This window comes from Erinaceus europaeus, chromosome 4 (genome assembly GCF_950295315.1).
Source record: "Erinaceus europaeus chromosome 4, mEriEur2.1, whole genome shotgun sequence".
NCBI lineage: Eukaryota > Metazoa > Chordata > Mammalia > Eulipotyphla > Erinaceidae > Erinaceus > Erinaceus europaeus.
The window spans coordinates 97,692,355-97,711,315 of record NC_080165.1 but is presented as its reverse complement, the minus strand read 5'-3'; the positions used below and the strand labels follow the sequence as shown (position 1 = coordinate 97,711,315).

At 41.1% G+C, this 18,961-nt stretch overlaps 1 protein-coding gene across 5 annotated transcripts in view; it reads right to left on the bottom strand.

Annotated features, from left to right (window-relative positions):
* The window catches only part of LARGE1 (LARGE xylosyl- and glucuronyltransferase 1), a 705,604-nt gene that overhangs the window by 344,223 nt on the left and 342,420 nt on the right, over window positions 1-18,961 (bottom strand). The window lies entirely within an intron of this gene.

The following is an 18,961-nucleotide window of genomic DNA, read 5'->3' as shown; positions in this document are numbered from 1 at the left end:
TGCCTACTGCCCCAGCCACCCCTTTTTTTAAGCCAAGTTTCTTGTGTCGAGATTTTATTCTAAATACCACACGAACCATTCAGAATTAGCACCTCTATTTTCTTTCCTTAAGATTTTATTTATTTGAAATGAGGAAGATACAGAAAAAACAGACAGAAGACCATGGCACTGCTTACCTCTGGCATATGGTGGTACTGGGGATGAACTGGGACCTTAGAGCCTCACCCTTTTTATAAGAACTTCTATTTTTGCAATATACATATATATACACACATACATATATATATATATATATATATATATATATATATAGCCATCATGCTATATACCCAAATCTTACATCTGTTATAGCTCAATAATACCTCAATGAAGTTGAGTAAGGTTAAAAAAAAAAAGTAAGAGAAAGGATAGAAACAATCCCAATCAAATGGTTGGATTTGAGCTGCAGAAATGGGTAGCTTGAGGGAGAGGGAAGACGGGCCACAAAAGAAGTTGGGGCATCAATAGAAGGTGGTCCAGGGGCAGTAGCACTTTGATGGGTGTGGTGTGATAACTTTTGAAAAGGTATGAGAAAGCTCTCCTGAAGTGCATGAGGATATAAGTCATGTGGCCTCAAACACACACACACACACAATATTTTTATACAGATTAAAAAAAATGTTACAAATCAAGTATTGAGAACACAATGACAAATGTTTAAGTCCAGATAAAGCATGTGATGTGGAAAAAAATGTAAGTTCTCACAACCCTTAATTAAAAAAAATATTTATTTATTCCTTTTGTTGTCCTTGTTTTATTGTTGTAGTTATTATTGATGTTGTTGTTGGATAGGACAGATAGAAATGGAGAGAGGAGGGAAATACAGAGAGGGGGAGAGAAAGACACCTGCAGACCTGCTTCTCTGCCTGTGTAGCTATTCCCCTGCAGGTGGGGAGCTGGGGGCTCGAACCAGGATCCTTATGCCAGTCCTTGTACTTGCGCCACGTGCGCTTAACCCACTGCTCTACCGCCCGACTCCTCTTAAAATTGTTTTTATTATCTATTTCTATTGGATAGAAATGGCCAGAAATCAAGAGGGAAGGGGGAGATAGAGAGGGAGAGAGACAGAGAGACATCTGCAGCCCTGCTTCACCATTTTGCAAAGCTTTCCCTCTGCAGGTGAGGACCTGGGGCTTGAACCTTGGTCCTTGTGCACTGTAATGTGTGCTCAACCAGGTCTGCCACCACCCAGCCCCTCACAACCCTTGTTCAAAGCAAAGGTGGCATATTTCCACAATAAGAGGATTAAAAAAGATTCATAAATAAAAGAGTAAAAAGTTTACATAACATAGGTTATCCAGTGGCTGACTCATATCTGATGTCTCTCTCAACCAATGTAGACATGAACTACCCTCTTCTGGTATGAAGTATCCAGCTTCCTCTTTCTTTCTTTCTTTCTTTCTTTCTTTCTTTCTTTCTTTCTTTCTTTTCTTTCTTTCTTTCTTTCTTTCTTTCTTTCTTTCTTTCTTTCTTTTTTAGGGAGGTGGAAGAAAGACTATCTTTTTCCAGAGACAGAGAAAGAAGAGATACCACAGCACTGGAGCTTACCTCAAAAACAACAAAAAACAACAATATAAATATAAGATGAATGAGGAAAAAAAAAGAACAAGTTATCCTTAAAGGGAAATATCAACTCCATAAATCCACAAATAAGATGTTTATATAAAGTCCATAAATGAAAATGAAAGCTTCTACAGGTGCCCTGGCACTCCAACATAGTATTTTGAGTTTGAACCTGGGCTAGGCACATGCCCTTCCTGGGGAGCTACCTCCCTGCCCAGGACTCCACTTTTGCCTGAGACTTGAGCTTCTGCTCCAGAGAGCAGGAAAGTACCATCTTACATTGAACTCATGTCAAACCAAAGACTTTAAGCTCTATGTACTATCCAGCTGCTGTTGCTTTAAGTTCTACTAAACACTTCTGCAGGAGATGCCTATTATCTGGGCACCAAATGTTAACTTGATTAATAACATTTTCAGGCTTGCCTTATACAAAGAGGATGGGTTCCTTTAATTGGATCCCAGTCCCAGGATGTCCCTAACTGATCTAAGAAGAGCCACCTCTTAGCAGGATGCCTACAAAAAGGTGTATATGTATACCTGCTGATCCTGCACCATGCAACTATTTAAGGGAAATCCACATATATTATACATCTACCTACTATCTTTTTAATTTTTATTTATAAAAGGGAAATGCTGACAAAAACCATAGGATAAGAGGGGTACAACTCCACACAATTCCCACCACCAGAACTCTGTATCCCATCCCCTCCCCTGATAGCTCCCTATTCTTTATTCCTCTGGGAGTATGGGCCCAGGGTCATTATGGGGTGCAGAAGGTGGGAGGTCTGGCTTCTGTAATTGCTACCCTACTGAACATGGGCATTGGCAGGTGGATCCATACTCCCAGTCTGTCTCTCTTTCCCTAGTGGGGTGGGGCTCTGGGGAAGCAGGGCTCCAGGACACATTGGTGGGGTCTTCTGCCCAGGGAAATCCGGTTGGCATCATGGTAGCATCTGGAATCTGGTTGCTGAAAAAAGAGTTAACATATAAAGCCAAACACATTGTTGACTAATCATGAACCTAAAGGCTGGAATATTGCAGATGTAGATTTAGGGGTCTCCATTTTATGGATAATTTAGTTAGTAGGCCTATTTTAGTTATATTCCAAAGGGCCCATGACTATACTAGTGGTTTTTTTCCTGAGCCTAACACCTAATATGTAGGTGGACCCAAGTTATTGTCTGGGGAGATGATGTCATGGCTGGCAAAAGGATAAGGGAAGAGAGTAGCTCCCAAATATGGGAAAGGTGTATAAATATTGTTGACTATAAACCCTATCGATTTGGTCGGGAGCCCATATTCAGCTTAGGAGCCTATGTAACCTTTGCATCCCTGTAGATCTGAGCTCACCATCTGTGGTCATGAGTAGGAATGTTCCAAGCTGCCCTAATTTCAGGACCCATCTTCCTCAGGTGGACTAGAGTATGTTGTCCAGCCTCCCTTTGGAGGATGGAACATTCTCTACTGTTGTCAATCCCTATCTTTTGTCTTTTAAGTGAACATCTAGATGAAATGGAGATCACTTGGTTTTTCAAATAACAGTTGCTCATTCTTTGCCTTTCTCCATCTTAGATGAAACCACCATGCATCCAACAGCTTGCTCAAGAACTAGAATAGGAAAGCTTTCAAGGGAGGGGATTGGATAGAGTTCTGGTGGTGGGAATTATATGAAATTGTACCCTTCTTATTCTATGGTCTTGTCAATACTTCCATTTTATAAATAAATAAATATATAAATAAATAAATGAAAGCAGAAAGGGGAATCACAAGGTAAACCTTTGGACTGAGTGTAGTATATTGAACCCCCCTACAAGAAAGAACTCTGGAGGAGAGCAGGAAGGGAACTGGGGATGGGGTGGCAGGGCTTGCTTTAGGGACTTGTTGTACTTGTTGGAAAAGGACCTAAGTTGGGGGGTACGTTTTGCAAACATCTGTCATGGTGAGATGAGAAATTTTACCCATATATCAACAACTGTACTGTAAACTATGAACTCCCCAATAAAATGATACAAAAAAAAAAGAATTCTACAGGTTGCATGCCATTTCTCCTGTCCTCTACTTCCATATTGACTCAACACAGCTGTTAAAATCAGTCTCTTTCAAGAGAATGATAGAAGCCTATGGTAGAAACTTTTTTTTTTTTTGCCTCCAGGGCTATCGATGGAGCTCAATGCCTGCACTACAAATCCACTGCTCCTGGAGGCCATTTTCCCTATTTTTCTTGCTCTTTTTGTTGTTATTATTGTTATTGTTGTTAAGGCTGTTGTTAGATAGGACAGACAGAAATCAAGAGAGGAGAGGAAGAGAGAGAGGGCAGATAGAAAGAGATAGAGGGCACAGATGTGCTTCAATGCTTGTGAAGTAACCCCTCTGCAAGTGGGGAACCGGGGGCTCAAACTGGAATCCTTAATCTGGTCCCTGCACTTTGTGCCATGTGCACTTAATCTGCTGCACTACCACCCGGTCCCCTGGAGGAAACTTTTAACCAAAACATTCTGTATCTTCTGTTTGGGAACTGTCATAATATAAAACCATAGACCTGGATAAGCCAATTCTATTCTTTCTTGACTTTCTATTCATTCCCCAAGAATCCATATCATCACTAAGCCTCTGAACCGAAGCCTTTGAAGGTCAAGATCTTAAACTTAGTATTCACTATAGCAATGCTATTTGGAGTTCTATTGCAAGGTAGAGGAAATAAATAATAGAAACAGAACCTCAGAAATAAATTTAAAAATGCCTATTCCATCAAGTACTATCTTTTTCTGTCCTAAAACCCAGTAAATAGGCCAGGGACATTGGTTTTAGCATCGATTCTTCACACTATGAAATTAATGTTTAATTTTCCAACTACAAAGCTAGCTTGGGTCCATTCTGATCCAATAGTAAGAATGACTCTCTCTACCTTATTTGCTCCATAAGTCACTCCATATACCTGTATCTCCCCCATATAAGAGTCAGTTACAGGATAAATCTACCTAGGAAACTTCCCTTGTGTTTTCTGATACATTATGCATACAGTGGATTCCCATTTGTTTGTTTATAATTACAATGTACACATAATAACTATATAGATACTGAAGACTAGATGGTAAAACAAAACAAAACAAACAAAAAATAACCCATTAGTCTCTCTATGTGCATCCTGAGAAGTCCTGAGTAATAGTTTTAGTGATACAGTCATTAATTTCTTCTACTACCAAAAGGTGTAGCTTTCACAGGTAGGAAAAAAACAAAAGTTCCAAGCAGATAAAAGAAACACATTTATTTCCTTCCTGACAGAAAAAAGGGGCAGTGATAAAGGTATTAAGTTTTATAGCTAAGCTCAGCAGATAATAAGCAGGCAAAGGAATTCTGTTTGGGAAAAAGTACTTTCTTCTTTGGGCAATGCAAGCCTGTCATTAATTCACAGAGCACAATAAAGAACCCTCCCTCATCTCTCCACCTCCTTTTCAAACCCTGTATGTTCTCCACAATGATGCACCTGGAATGAGGAAGTGTCCCTCTCCCTTTCCCACTTTCCTTCTGGAAATCACACTACCTCCCCACCCCACCCCACCCCACACCCCACCCACACATGGACCAGCTCTGACCTGTGACCCTGTAGCTGGCAAATGACTGGTGTTGCACTGTTCTGTTTCATTTGTTGCCACTAAATTTTTGAAGATGACATTAGTTTTTCTTCTCCTGAATTCTCCGGAAAGAATGTGCATTCAGCAAATCCCTGTCTACTGATTGATTCTCATCAAGTTATAGACTTGAGCTACTTCCTCTTAATCAGGTTAAGAATCCAGCTAGCCATTAGTTAGACTTAGCATCTAGTTTTCCAAGTCAACCACAAGAAAAGGGGGGGAGGGGAGGGACGGGCTTTGGCAGACCCAGTTGATCACATATGTTACTATGAGCAAGGACCTGGTTCAAGCCCCTGTTTCTCTCCGGGGGTGGGGGTGGGCTCTTCATAAGAGGTGAAGCAGGCCATCTCTCCTCTCTCCTCTCAATTTATTTCTATCTTATCAAATAAAATAGAAAGGAAAAAAGGCTGCTGGGAGCAGTAGATTTATAGTGCAAGTGTAATGCCCCAATGATAAACCCTGGTGGTAATAAAAACAAAACAAAACAAAGTGAGAGAAAAGGAAGGAAAGAAGGAAGGAAGGAAGGAAGGAAGGACGGACGGACGGACGGAAGGAAGGAAGGAAGGAAGGAAAACAAAGTACTGGCAATTTACCTACCTTGATTTTAAAGGGGGTTGGGACAATTGGTATGTCTTGCTCTCCTCTCTTTCCTGATCTCATCTAAGCAGCCTAAATTCTGCTTCCACTGCTGTGGCGGTGGTAAAAGTATAGGAAAGAGAATACATTATGCATGGCTGGGCCTAACACACTCTCAAACAGAAGACACTTGTACAAAGTTAGGACCCCAATTCCTGTACATTTAGCATAAAGTGGTCAGTAATTGCTTGGAAAAAATCATGATAAGTGAGAAAAGAGAAGGATGAATACCAGATGATCTCATTCATAGGTGGAACTTAAGCAACAAGGACAGAAAGGGAAAACACAAAGTGAAACTTAGACTGAGTACGGTGTATTTCACCAAAGCAAAGGATTTTGGGGAAGAACAGAATGGGAGTGGGGTGGAGAGGGCTTGGTGCATGATGGTAGAAAGGAACCTAAAAAGAGGGTGAGAGTGTTCTGCAAACACCTATCATGGGGAGATGATAAACTGTACCCATGTGTCAACAACTTCACTGTAAACCATTAATCCCCTCTCCTCAAAAAAATCATAAAAACATTTTTCTAGCTTAGAGAGGAGAGAAACAAGAAAGAGTGGTCTCTAGCTTTATGGGCAAAAGCTGCTGGTTGTGAGAAGATGAGATTTTTGACAATGATACCTTGAAACTCTACAACACAATCATGGGGCCTGGCCTGTACCCAAACCACCTGTTAGATCTGCCAAACCCCAACTGGAGAAGTTATAGGACAGTCATTTGGATGTTTAGAGCCTTGGGCAATCAGTAGCAATAAACGCAAATATTTTTACAGGCAAACAGGCTATGACACCTAGTTACATTTTTCTTCTTCTTTTTTTAAATTTCTTTATTGGGGGATTGATGCTTTACAATATATAGTAAATACAATAGTTTGTACATGCATAACATTTCTCAGTTTTCCAAATAACACTACAAACCCCCTAGCTGCTTTCATATGTCAGGATGGGTTGTACTGATGGCCTCCTACCCCTTCCCACTCCTTGCCACTCAAGATGCCTTGGCTAAATTATCTCTCCCCTAAGGTCCCTCAGCTACAAGATGGAATCACAAAGAGAAAAACTCATTTGAAAGGGCTGTTCTGAGAACTGAATAAAATCATCTACATTAAATTACTAGCATTATATCTGGCACATAAGTGCCAAATAAATCTTATGGTAATTTTCTTACATTTTTCTTTGTACAATGCTGCAGACTGTCTTATTCAGTGTCTAGCATATTCACATTTTCTCCATTGCTTTTGCAAGAGGTCTGCCAATTTCTTCTTCTTTTTGTTTTTTAAAATTTATTATTTTATTTTTTAAATTTATTTATAAAACAAAAATATCAGCAAGGCCATAGGATAAGAGGGATATAATTCCACACAATTCCCACTACCAGAGTTCCATATCCCATTCCCTCCCTTGAAAGTTTTCCTATTCTTTATACCCCTGGGAGTATGGACCCAGGGTCATTATGGGGTGCAGAAGGTAGGAGGTCTGGCTTCTGTTATTGCTTCTTCATTGAACATGGGTGTTAACAGGTCAATCCTACTCCTAGCCTGTTTCTATCTTTTTGGTTTTTATCATTGCCTATGATTCACTGTTCCAGACTAATTTTTTTAAACACATAGAGAGACAGAGTCAGGGAAAGAGGGAAAAACACCATAGCACTGACGCATTCCCACAGTGAGGTGAGGACTCGGATCAAACCTGGGTCGCATGCATGGCAAAGCAGGTGCATGACCCAGGTGAGCTATCCTGCTTACTTGCCTCACTATTTTCTTAGACATACAAGGAACTGTTACGTTTCTTTGCTTTTTGCCTCCTGGGTTATCACTGGGGCTCAGTGCCAACACGACAAACACACTACTCCTGGTGATTTTTTTTTTCTATTTTATTTGATAGGACAGAGAGAAACTGAAGGAAGTGACATAGAGAGGGAAAGAGAAAGATAAATACCTGTAGGCTTGCTTCATGGCTTGTGAGCATCCCCACTGCAGGTGGTGGACCAGGGGCTTCTTGTGCATGCTTCTATATGTACTTAACTGGGTGCTCCACCTCCCAGCACCTGATTTTACATTTTTTATTTTGTTTCTTTTTCATTTATTTATGAGAGACAGATATAAAGAGATACATAGACAGACAGACAGACAGACAGACAGACAGACAGACAGACAGACAGACAGACAAGACAGACAAGACAGATAGGGTCCAAGCCCTGCTCAGTCCTGGCTTATGATGGTGCTAGGGATTAAATCTGGGACCTCAGAGTATCAGGCATGAAAGTCTTTTGCATGGCTTTTATGCTATCTTCCCAACCTCATTTTTCCTTTTCCTTACTTCACAGACTGCCGTTAACTTTACCTCCCTTTTGCTTACCTTAGTTTCGTGTCATTTGTTCTCCTGCAATTATTAAGTGGAGTGTGAGATTCATTTGTGATCATCTTTGTTTATGAATAATGAACCCACTGAAAGCTACTAAAAGATCTTCAAGTATATTTCATAAACTCTAATGTGGTATATTCCTCTTTTGCTATTTTCACAATTGACTATGTTTTCAGTTTTTATTTCCTTCTGGATTAAATAAACATTTTGGAAAATCTTTTACTCTCTTCAAATTTCCAAGTATTTTGAACCGTTCATTTAAAAGTTTGATTCTGACTATAGTCTGTGGCCGGGAATGGAGGGGGTATGGGTAGGAATAGACATTTATGGTTTGGAAAGTAGTTTTCTTGTGTTTTTAATTTATGTCTTTTTAAAAAATTTAATACTTGAAGTACATTTTTGTACTATTATATGGATACAAAGTTTCATACTGACTGCATTTTTAAAACTGTCTTTGTCTTGAGCAATATTATTTGCTTTTTCAGTGGCTGATACTCTCCCAATATACTGTATTTCTGCCTTTTTTCATGTGATAATTTTGAAACCATTCTGCTCTGAAAATAAGTTGGTACATATACCCTTTTCTGGATATTACAATAGACAATTCAAGAATATCAATTTTTTTGCTTAATTAAATTATGGCATTTGAGTTAGTTTGGAATTAACATATCCATATAATATTGGTCTTCAATTAGTTAAGATACTCTAATGGAAATTTTATTTTTAAGCTTAATAATTTTGGAGTTTTTCTTAAGAGTATACAGTCATAATACTGTTTCTTAATTAAGGATATTTTTTTGTTTGTTTAAGAATAGAAAGATTTAAAGCCTGTCAAAATAAATGCTTGACATTGCTTCTATAATAGTATTTTTGTACATTGCTTTACAGCTTAGAGGAAAAAATTACAACCAGCTACTTTTTATGGGTACTTCAGGGACAGAGAGAGATTGGTGAGTCTGCTCTCTCCTATCCTACTCTGTCTCCCTCTGTGATTACCTCTGTTCAGCTTAAGAGTCTTAAATGCTTGTTTTTGTATGACTTTAACGGTTTATCCGATTTTTTCTTCTGTACCTCACATATATTTGAGAGCACCCAATTATTTACCTTCTTCTTTTAGCTTATTTAGCATGATACCCCTCCAGCCCCATCCATGTTGTAGTAGAAAGTAAGAGTATCCCATTCCATAGCTATGCCATCTCTTTCTTAATCCATACCTGTTGTTGGGCACTTGGATTGTTTCCATATCTTACTCATTGCATATATTTTTATGATGTGCATACATCCTTCTGAATCAGGGATTTTGTGTTCTTTGAATAGATAACTATGAGTGGAAGGACTGAATCAAATGGTAGATCCTATTTTAATGTTTGAAGAATCTTCACCCTGTTTTCCATAGATGTTGTATTAATTTATATTCCCAGAGTTTCTAACTCTTCAAAGACAGTATGTTTCTCTCCTTTCTGATCCTTGAATTGAAGTATAGTGTTAGAAGAAGTCAAATTCTAGGCTTGAATCATGGTTTTCAACCAGATACAGTTATTGAGTATGTCAACTGCAATTGGCTAAATGAAGATGTGTAAAATATATCAGCCTTCAAAGACCTATTAGTATGAAAATATGTACATTAACAACTTTTTAATAGTTTTAAAAATAATATTCACATACTGAAAGGATAATGTCTTGGATGTACAGATGTAAATGAAATGTGTTATTAAAATTCATTTCATCTGCTTCATTTTGCTTTTGAAAATGTAGCTAGCTACTAGAAAAATTTTAAATTACACTTGCCATGCATCATTATTCAAGAGTCAACAATACTCAAGAGTCAGGCTACTGAGGCCCAGATTTTGGTTTCACAATGCTCAATAATTTTAACAAAAGTCTCTTGCATAAGCTTTCATTTCCTCACCTGAAAATGGCTAAAAGTAATTATAATCACCTCAAGGCTTATTGTGGGGATAAAAATAAAATTATGCATGTACAGTTACCATGGTGGCATAAAATCAATTCTTATTAATAGATGTTATTATTATTATTCTTCAAAGGAGGATTTTTCTAAATTTTTCTAATTCAAATACTTTTTAAGGCAGAGCCCGATGTAGACAACTTTTGCTGATTTTACTTAATTTGTAGGAAAACCTTTTAATCTGGATTCATAGAAATTCTTTTCAGCTATTGACAGTTTTCTGGATGACTCATTTGGCACTCTGGCTCTGAAGTGTATGAAATGCCCAAGTTTCGTTAATGTTATTTTACCACGCCATCTAAGCCACTCTTTCTCAAGGTAAATACTGTACCTCATTTAAAACATTTATGCTCTATAATTCCTCTCTCCAAATCCAGCCTTTTATCCTTTCAAAGCACTTGGACAACGATTCTCATTCTCACTGTAAACATTTCCTAAGCTCATGAAAATCGGCAGCTCATTCTCCTCATTTACTTTGTAGCTGCCCACACTATACATCTCTGTTCTATTTTCCCTTTGGTTGAGTTTTACTTCAAAATCAGTCATTATCATTAGAGTCTGGAATCACCAGTATAGTTTTCCTAACTCAAATTCTAGATAAATAAGATCTGTGCTCTAAGAGAAGAACACTGCATTGAGGGGCAGAAGAACTGGATGCTAGCATCAGCTCTACCCGGATTATCAGCATGCTTCAGTAAGTTGCTTATTAATACAAGGAAACACATGCTGTCTCAGCAAAAAGACACAATGGGTTAATGCACATCAAAGTGTGTTCGGATCAGGGTGGATGTATTATGAGCAAGATGTTCATAATAGTGAAGATGGAAAGGGTTCAATGCTCGAGATGGAAGGGAAGGTAGGCCAGGAACAACTAGTGGCTTTAGATTTTTAAAGATTCATTTTTACTGTCACCAGGGCTCTCATAGCTGAAGCTTGGTGCTGGCAATGGCAATATGAAGATATAGCTCCTAGTGGTCCTTTTTTCCCTTTAAAATTTTTTTCCTTTCTATTTTATTCGATAGGACAGAGAGAAATTGAGAGGGAAGAGGGAGCCTGAGAGGGAGAAAGAGGGACACCTGCAGATCTGCTTCATTGCTTGTGAAGGGTCCTCACTGCAGGTGGAGAACAGGGGCTCAAACCCCTGCTCAAGGATCCTTGAGTATGGCAATGTGTACACTCAACCAGCTGCACCACTGCCCAGGCCCCAACTAACTGCTTTATATGTATTTTAGGCTCTGAGCTCAGACCAATTATAGCTCCTGGTAGGGCATGTCACATATAAGAATCTGAGATAATAGCTATACTAGGAAGAGCCACAGAAAATGGTACATATATGGGCTAGAGATAAAGAGGAACACATTCAAGGGAGTCATCAACTAAAAAACTATTAACAAGCATCTGAGTAGATATATTCAGGTGCCAGCTAGGTTGTGAGCATTGCTATGCACAATATAGTTGGAGGAATGAGGTTGTGGAGACAACCTGGAAGGTTAACTCAGATTCAAACACATGGTTAACTCGGTCTGCACCTGCAAAGCACAGAAGTCACACATTTGTTGGGGGTGACGATTCTAGAGAGAAAAGTTAGAGGCACCAGTTTCCTGCTTCTTCAGGGACTAGTCAGGATGTCAAGTGAATTAACAAACAATGTTATCTACACTTGCATTTCATCTTTATTAATGCTCGAGACCAGTGGGGGGGGGATCAAACGATGCAGATTTCAGTACAGCACAAGCCAAATATTTCTAACAGAGTTTCTAAATACAGAACAAGGTCCTTTGGGAGGTAATGATCTCTTATCTCTGGAAGTATTCAAAGCAGAAAATTATTGGCCATTTATAGAGAATATTACAGAAGAAAGTGGACAGTTATGGCAGATAAATGCCAAGTGCATCCCTAATTAAGATTCTATGATCCTCAGAAGGGGAGAGGGCCCATTCATTAGGACACTTTATTTTGTAAAGAAACATTTGCCTGTGTAGAAAGTGAATTGTACAACTGGCACAGAGTTCTTTTCTAATGCGAACTGCAATTTCCTTTGGTTGCCTACAATTTTCCGAGTCTAATTTTTAAAAGCTAAAGGCCAATTTTCTGAACAAAAAAAGGTATGTTTTAAAATGGATTCCCCTTAACCCATGTCTGTTCTATGATCTTTCCCTCACTGTCAAAGAGAGAAAGAACCATCACAAAAGCCAACTGTACACTGTCGATCTAACAGAACCTGTCCTCATACTCAATAAAGCACTAAAACAATAAAAGAAATGGCAGGATAGTGATTTTTCCAGACTTGGACATACCTCTGAACCTCTGCCAGTCCTCCTACATAACATGAGAATCCAAAGGAGAGGAGGAAGAAGTAAATACATTCCTAATAATACTGAAAACAGCCCAAGGGGCTGGACAGCGGTACACTTTTAGAATGCAAGTGCTACCATATGCAAGGAATTGGCTTCAAGTCCCAGGTTCTCACTGTTAATTCACTGCCATATTATTAGTTGAACTGAACAATGTGATTCCAATATTACTGAATTTCTTTCTTTTATAGGACAGCTTACAGCAGACAAAGCCCTCTGAGAGACAAAGTTATTGTTTTCTGTCTCTGTTTCTCTCTCTGCAGCTTGAGTCTAAACGAAACTACTCCACCCCCACTGGGGAAACTTGCTCATAGAATTTGAATTTCAAAGCATATCAAATACAATTTTTTAATTGCCTCCAGGGTTATTGTTAGGGCTCTGTGCTGACACTATGAATCCATTGCTCCTGGAGGCTATTTTTTCCCCCATTTTATTGGATAGGACAAAAAAATTGAGAGAGGAGGGGGAGATTGAGAGGGATAGAGGAAGATAGACACCTGAAGACTTGTTTCATCACTTGTGAAGTGTCCCCTCTACAGCTGGGCAGTGTGTGAGTGTGTGTGTGTGTGTGGGGGGGGCCTCGAACCAGGATCCTGAACTTAGTACGATGTGTGTTTAACTGGGTGTGCCACCACCTGGCCCCCTCAAATATGGTTACTTTGAACTACATTCCAGGCCTAACAATAATAAAACCGAGACCCAATTTTGGGAAAAGGATGATATTGGAGAAAATCATAAGAGGACTTGGGCAATTCTGCTTAACTCCTAGATCTGACTTGTATCAAATCATCTATGAATACTAGGCTTTCCTTCCTACGCTAAGACCCTGTGATTTCATACTCTTACCAGTTCTTCTGAGATAAAGACTATCATTTTGGAAGCCTCTCTTCCTAAGTGACAAAGCAGGATGCATTTTCCACCTGCTCTAGTAAGTGGAACAGGGGGAAGACAAAAAGCTGGCTCACAGACAGGGAGGCAATGATTTGTTGACATAAGATAAACTGCCCAGAGTGATATGGTCAGCCCAAACAATGAGACTTCTGCAAAACACTCTCACCCCTAGCTTGGTGGTCCTGATGGTGGTATTCCTCCACCATCATGCATCAGGACCTAAAAACCCCCTGCTCCTCTCCCCCCCACACATTCTTATTTTTTACTGCCTCCAGGGTTATCACTGGGGCTTAGTGCCTGCATGATGAATGCACTGCTTCCCGTGGCCAGTTTTTACTTTTTTCTTTCTTTTTTTGATTTGATAGAATCTGAGAGGGGAGGGGGGGATAGACAGGGAGAGGGAAAGAAAGACACCTGCAGACTTACTCCACTGCTTCTGAGGCTTCTCCACTATAGGCAGGGGCTGGGAGCTTGAAATGGGGTCCTAGCACTTAGTAACATGTGTACTCAGCCAGGTGCACCACCTCCCAGCCCCGTGGCTTTAGTTCTGAGCTATCAGTCCCAAGCCCTACCATGTGTTAGCTATGTATGAGTCTTGGTGTTGAATCTCCTAAGCCTCAGTTTCCTTACTTTTTTAAAGAGGATAATGATGAGCAAGGTCATTGTGAGAATTCCATGAGAAACACAGAAAACCCAAGAAACCAAGAAAATGTTCCAGCCTTCCTGTGACCTTCAGGGTCCAAAGTCACAGAAAATATCAACTCTAAGTCCAAGTACAATTCCACAGAGGCAATTTCATTCCCAGCTGGCTACAGCCCCTGTGTCTCCCTCCTTTCCCCATCAAATCTGTCCCATAGCTACTAGATTATAGGGTCCCAGATCTCATATTGTTTCATCTAGCAAAGTCAAAGTCAAATAGTGGCCTTAGCATTTATTAGCTGCCGGAGCTTAGACAAACACTCTTCAGCTTGGTGCTTCCACTTAGACATGATGTGTGAGAAGGAAGTAATAAAGCTCTTCTCTCTGCACCACAGGCTGCTGGGAGAGCCAGAAGGCCACCCTCTACAAAGACAGCACAAAATGAAGCAGTTTCTTCTTTCTCATCTTCCACCTCCATCTCCTTCTGTCCCTCCTCTGTCAACAGGGGCCAAGCATTTTGAGTGGTGCTTGGTGACAAACTTATCCTCAGTTCCTGTAGCTTGTGGACATGGGGGATGACAGGCCAGAAATGAAAGGGCCTTGTAAATTGCATGAAACAGAAATTGAGTGACCATTATTTACAAACTCACACTGACTGGTCATTATGGAGAGAAGTGTGTCTGTCTACTGTGGGTCCCAAGTTTGTGTTTCCCCATTTGTCCACCGTCCAACACTGGAGCAGGCAGCATAAGGGGCCCACAGGAGGATTTCCTGAGCAAGGCCATTTCCAGCAGCTGCACAAAGTGATTCCTCAGAGCCATGTCGGGGGAGGCTGTCAGGTATCAGCTTTTGGAATGCTGCCACAGGACACAGCTTGGATCTGTTATTCTGTTCTTTCTTCTCCTCTAATAGCACTGAACCCATGGTGTCAGTGTGTTCATGCAAAGATGCTCAACTGTGGCAGTGCTGCTCTGGGGACCTTATTTATGCTCCTGCAGGGTCCCTTGTCTGCAATTCAGAAGCCCCTTGCCAACAACTTCCGTACTTGTAGGGACCCAGTTCTGAGTTGACTGTGCATGCTCCATGCAGCAGACATTTTCACAGGCCAGTACCAGTATACCAGGCATTAGGGCGACAGGGCCATGATCCTCAGACAGGACTGACTGACTGACTGGGAGCCTACTGTCCAGGAGAGAGACAGACACACTGACCAACTCATCACATGAGGGCATAGAAGAGCACCCCAGCGTCAATGTACCGATACAATGCACTCCATCCTGTGAGAACACATAATAGAGGAGCCCTCTGAGCTGAGCCGGGCAGGGCAGGCTCCCCTGAGCAAAAAAAAACTTGCGATTGATGAAAAATGGGGAAAGAAAAAGCAGGAGGAGAATTAACCTAGGAAAGGATTAAGAGGAGAAATAACCCAGGAAAGGTCCCTTGTGGCTGTGCAGGGGCAGGGCAGGTTTGAAGATGATGGTGTGAATGAGTACTGACGCTCACTCTGCAGAATGCAATTTAAAGAAGCCCATGTGCAGAGAACATGGCTCAGTTAAGGATTATCTCTCTCACATGAGCACAGGAGCATCGCAAAGGTTTTACATAGAGGATGAGGATGACACAGTGGGGCTCGCTTTGGGCAAAACTGACTCATTCTGCCTATAAGAGGAGAAGAGAGCAACTCAGAATCCAGGGAAGAGGTAAGGTTGGGGGGCTGGGTGGTAGTATCCTGGTTGAGCACACATGTTACAATGTGCAAGGACTCAGGTTTGAGCCCCCATCTCCACCTGCAGGGGGAAAGCTTTGCAAGTGGTGACGTAGTGTTGCAAGTGTCTGTCTCTCTCCCTCTCTATCTCCTCCTTCCCTCTCAATTTCTGGCTGTCTCTACCCAGTGAGAGAGAGAGAGAGAGAGAGAGAGAGAGAGAGAGAGAGAGAGAGGAGCCTGATGTGTGTGGGAAATATCATGAGAGCTTTGCCCAGGAAGGTGGAGGAAGATGTAGACAAGCTAAGCCATAGAATATCAAGCTACAGGGGGAGGGAAAGGAGGTACCACAGACTGACTCTTGGCCCTGAATGAGTAATTTAAGCAGAAAATCTCCCTGGATAAGCAGTTCTAGCTAAGGAGTGTACAGATCACAGTGCTGGTTTTTATTAAGCTGGCTTAATTGAAAATGATCACTACTATTATCACTATTATTACAGGAAAATCATGTTTGTTTTCCTCCAGGGTTATCGCTGGGGCTTGGTGGTGGCACCACAAATTCAATGCTCCTGGAGGGTATGTTTTCCATATTGCTGCCTTTGTTGTGATTATTGCTGTTGTTGTTGTTGGTTAGGACAGAGAGAAATAGAGAGAGGAGGGGAAGACAGAGAGGGGAAGAGAAAGATAGACACCTGCAGACCTGCTTCACCACTTGTGAAGTAACTCCTCTGCAGGTGGGGAGCTGGGGCTCGAACCAGGATCCTTACGCTGGTCCTTGTGCTTTGCGCCACGTGCACTTAACCTGTTGCACTACTGCCCAGCTCCCAGAAATCATGTTTTATAAAAATGCTTCCATACCCATTGTCCTTATGAAATGTCCCAGCCTCCTGGGGACTTTATGTGTTTAATTGGTAAGGAAATAAAATATAGATGTGAGGGCTGCTGCATGGGATAGTGGAAGTTGGAACAGAGACAGTGATCTAGAAACAATTATGAACAATCCTGAACAAATATGAAATACTTTTGAGTTTTATTTCATTTTCCTATCTTTCACTGACAGCTTTCTCATGGCTTTGTGACTAACAGACAGAAAGAGAGAAAGAGAGAGACCCACAGTACCACTCATGAAGTGTCCCTTTGTGTGGCATTCTCAATTGTTTCTGAGGGCTTGAACCCAGGTCTCAAACATGGTAAAGTATATACTCTACCAAGTAAGTTATCTCCTAGCCTTGAGTTCTTGTTCTCTCTCTCTCTCTCTCTCTGTCTCTCTCTCTCTCTCTCTCAGGGTTGGAATCTTAAATTAAAATGGATTAAAAAATCCAGCATGGGGGTTCTGTGGGTGCACATAGTGGGGGCAGCAGTGCATGCAGTAGAGCCCACATACAACTAACTATATGCAAGGACCAGGGTTCAAGACTCTGATCCCCACCAGTAGGGGAAACTTAAGTAGCAGTGAATCAGGGATGCAGGTGTCTCTATCTCCATCTCTCTCCCTATTTCTTTCAATCTTTGTCAAAAAAAAAATCCCAGCATGTAAAATGATCAACAGAAAACAGGTCTACAGTATATGGATTAAAGTGAATAAGACTTAAGCTAACAGTCAGTCTACTGACCCTTGCATTTGAGTCCTATTGTGAGCCCTGGGGGTTCTCAGGAACAGATCAGAAACCTTGGTGCCCTCTTCCTGAATTCTCCTAGCTGTCCAAAGATTTCATAGCAGGCCAAACAACCACGAGAGCAGCTGAATCCTATATTGCCTTGGTAGCATTGGGCATTCTCTACAACCTGTTGCATTTCAGGCACTGCTGGGTCTTCATATGAGTCATTTCATTTAATTCCTTCCTTGGCAGCAGCACTGACCCACCCCTTGGACAGCTGAGAGAGCCGAGGCTCAGCACCAATAGCAAGTCTTCAGTGGCAAGCCAAATGATGAATTTTCCCCCAATCACTTTGTGTTTCCTCTCCCCTCTCTCCTTATTTTTGTAAGATTTATGTATCTATTAATTAATGAGAGAGGGATGGGAGGGACAGAGAGCCAGTACATCACTCAGGTACATGGGACACTGGGGACTGAATTCAGGACTGCATGTCTGAGAGGCCAGTGCTTTATCCACTGTGCCCCTGGTTTGCAAAGGATACATACATACATACATACATACATACATACATACATACATATTTTAATAAAAAAAAAGGAGTAACAGGAAGGAGAGAGCAAGAGCCTCTGTGCCAGCTGCTGCTCCCCTCCCCTGCATCTCCTCATGGTGTTGGTGCTGAGACCCTGGGAGGCAGAGTGGCTTGCTTTCACCTTAATTAGCGTAGCAATTTGCTAAATTTTGTTTTTCTCCTTTTACAAGTGTTAATCAATTTTAGCTCAGAATAGATTGGAATGGCACACAAATTACCACGACAATCCCCAAATGCAAAATTCGCAAGGTCTCTACCAACCTTGGAGCCCAAAATGTAGGAAATCAGAAAAGTTGGCCATGCTGGAGCATCTCCATAATGGACAGAAAATGCATGGTTCTTGGATGAAGGGTCAGGGCTTCTGAGCTTTGGGACTAGCAGCTGGGCAGAGTAATTGTCAGGTTTCCCAAGATGATTAGAGAGGAAACATTAATATGTGATTTGCAAAGTTGTAATCCAGGGTGCCCAATAAGACCCAGAAGAACAGAAAAGAATAAGCTATGTGCTCTGCTCTCCCACCCACCCACTAAGAAATGTCTAGACTTGAGCAGCCAATGGACAAGGGAATAAAATGTCTTCTTCTTCTTCCATGGAGAAGTCATGAAGGTTCTCAGAAGAGAGGTTAGGACAGTTGAGTCTCTGAAGGAGAACTAAGAGCTGTGACAGGGTAGGTGAAAGGGGATAGCACAGAGAAGTGATAGCATAGAGAAGAGACAGCACAGGGGCTGCGCAATGGCGCACTCAGTTGAGCACATGTATCACTATGCACAAGGATCAGGGTTTGAGTCCCCAGCCCCCACCTGCAGGGGGGAAATTTCACAGGGGATAAATCAGGTCTTCAGGTGCCAATCTTTCTCTTTCCCTCTCTATTTCTCTCCATCTGTTCAAATAAAATCAAAAGGAAAAAATAAAGTAGAATAAATGGGCACCAGGAGCAGTGGATTCATAGTGCTGGCACTGAAACCCAGCAATAACCCTGGTGGCATAAAT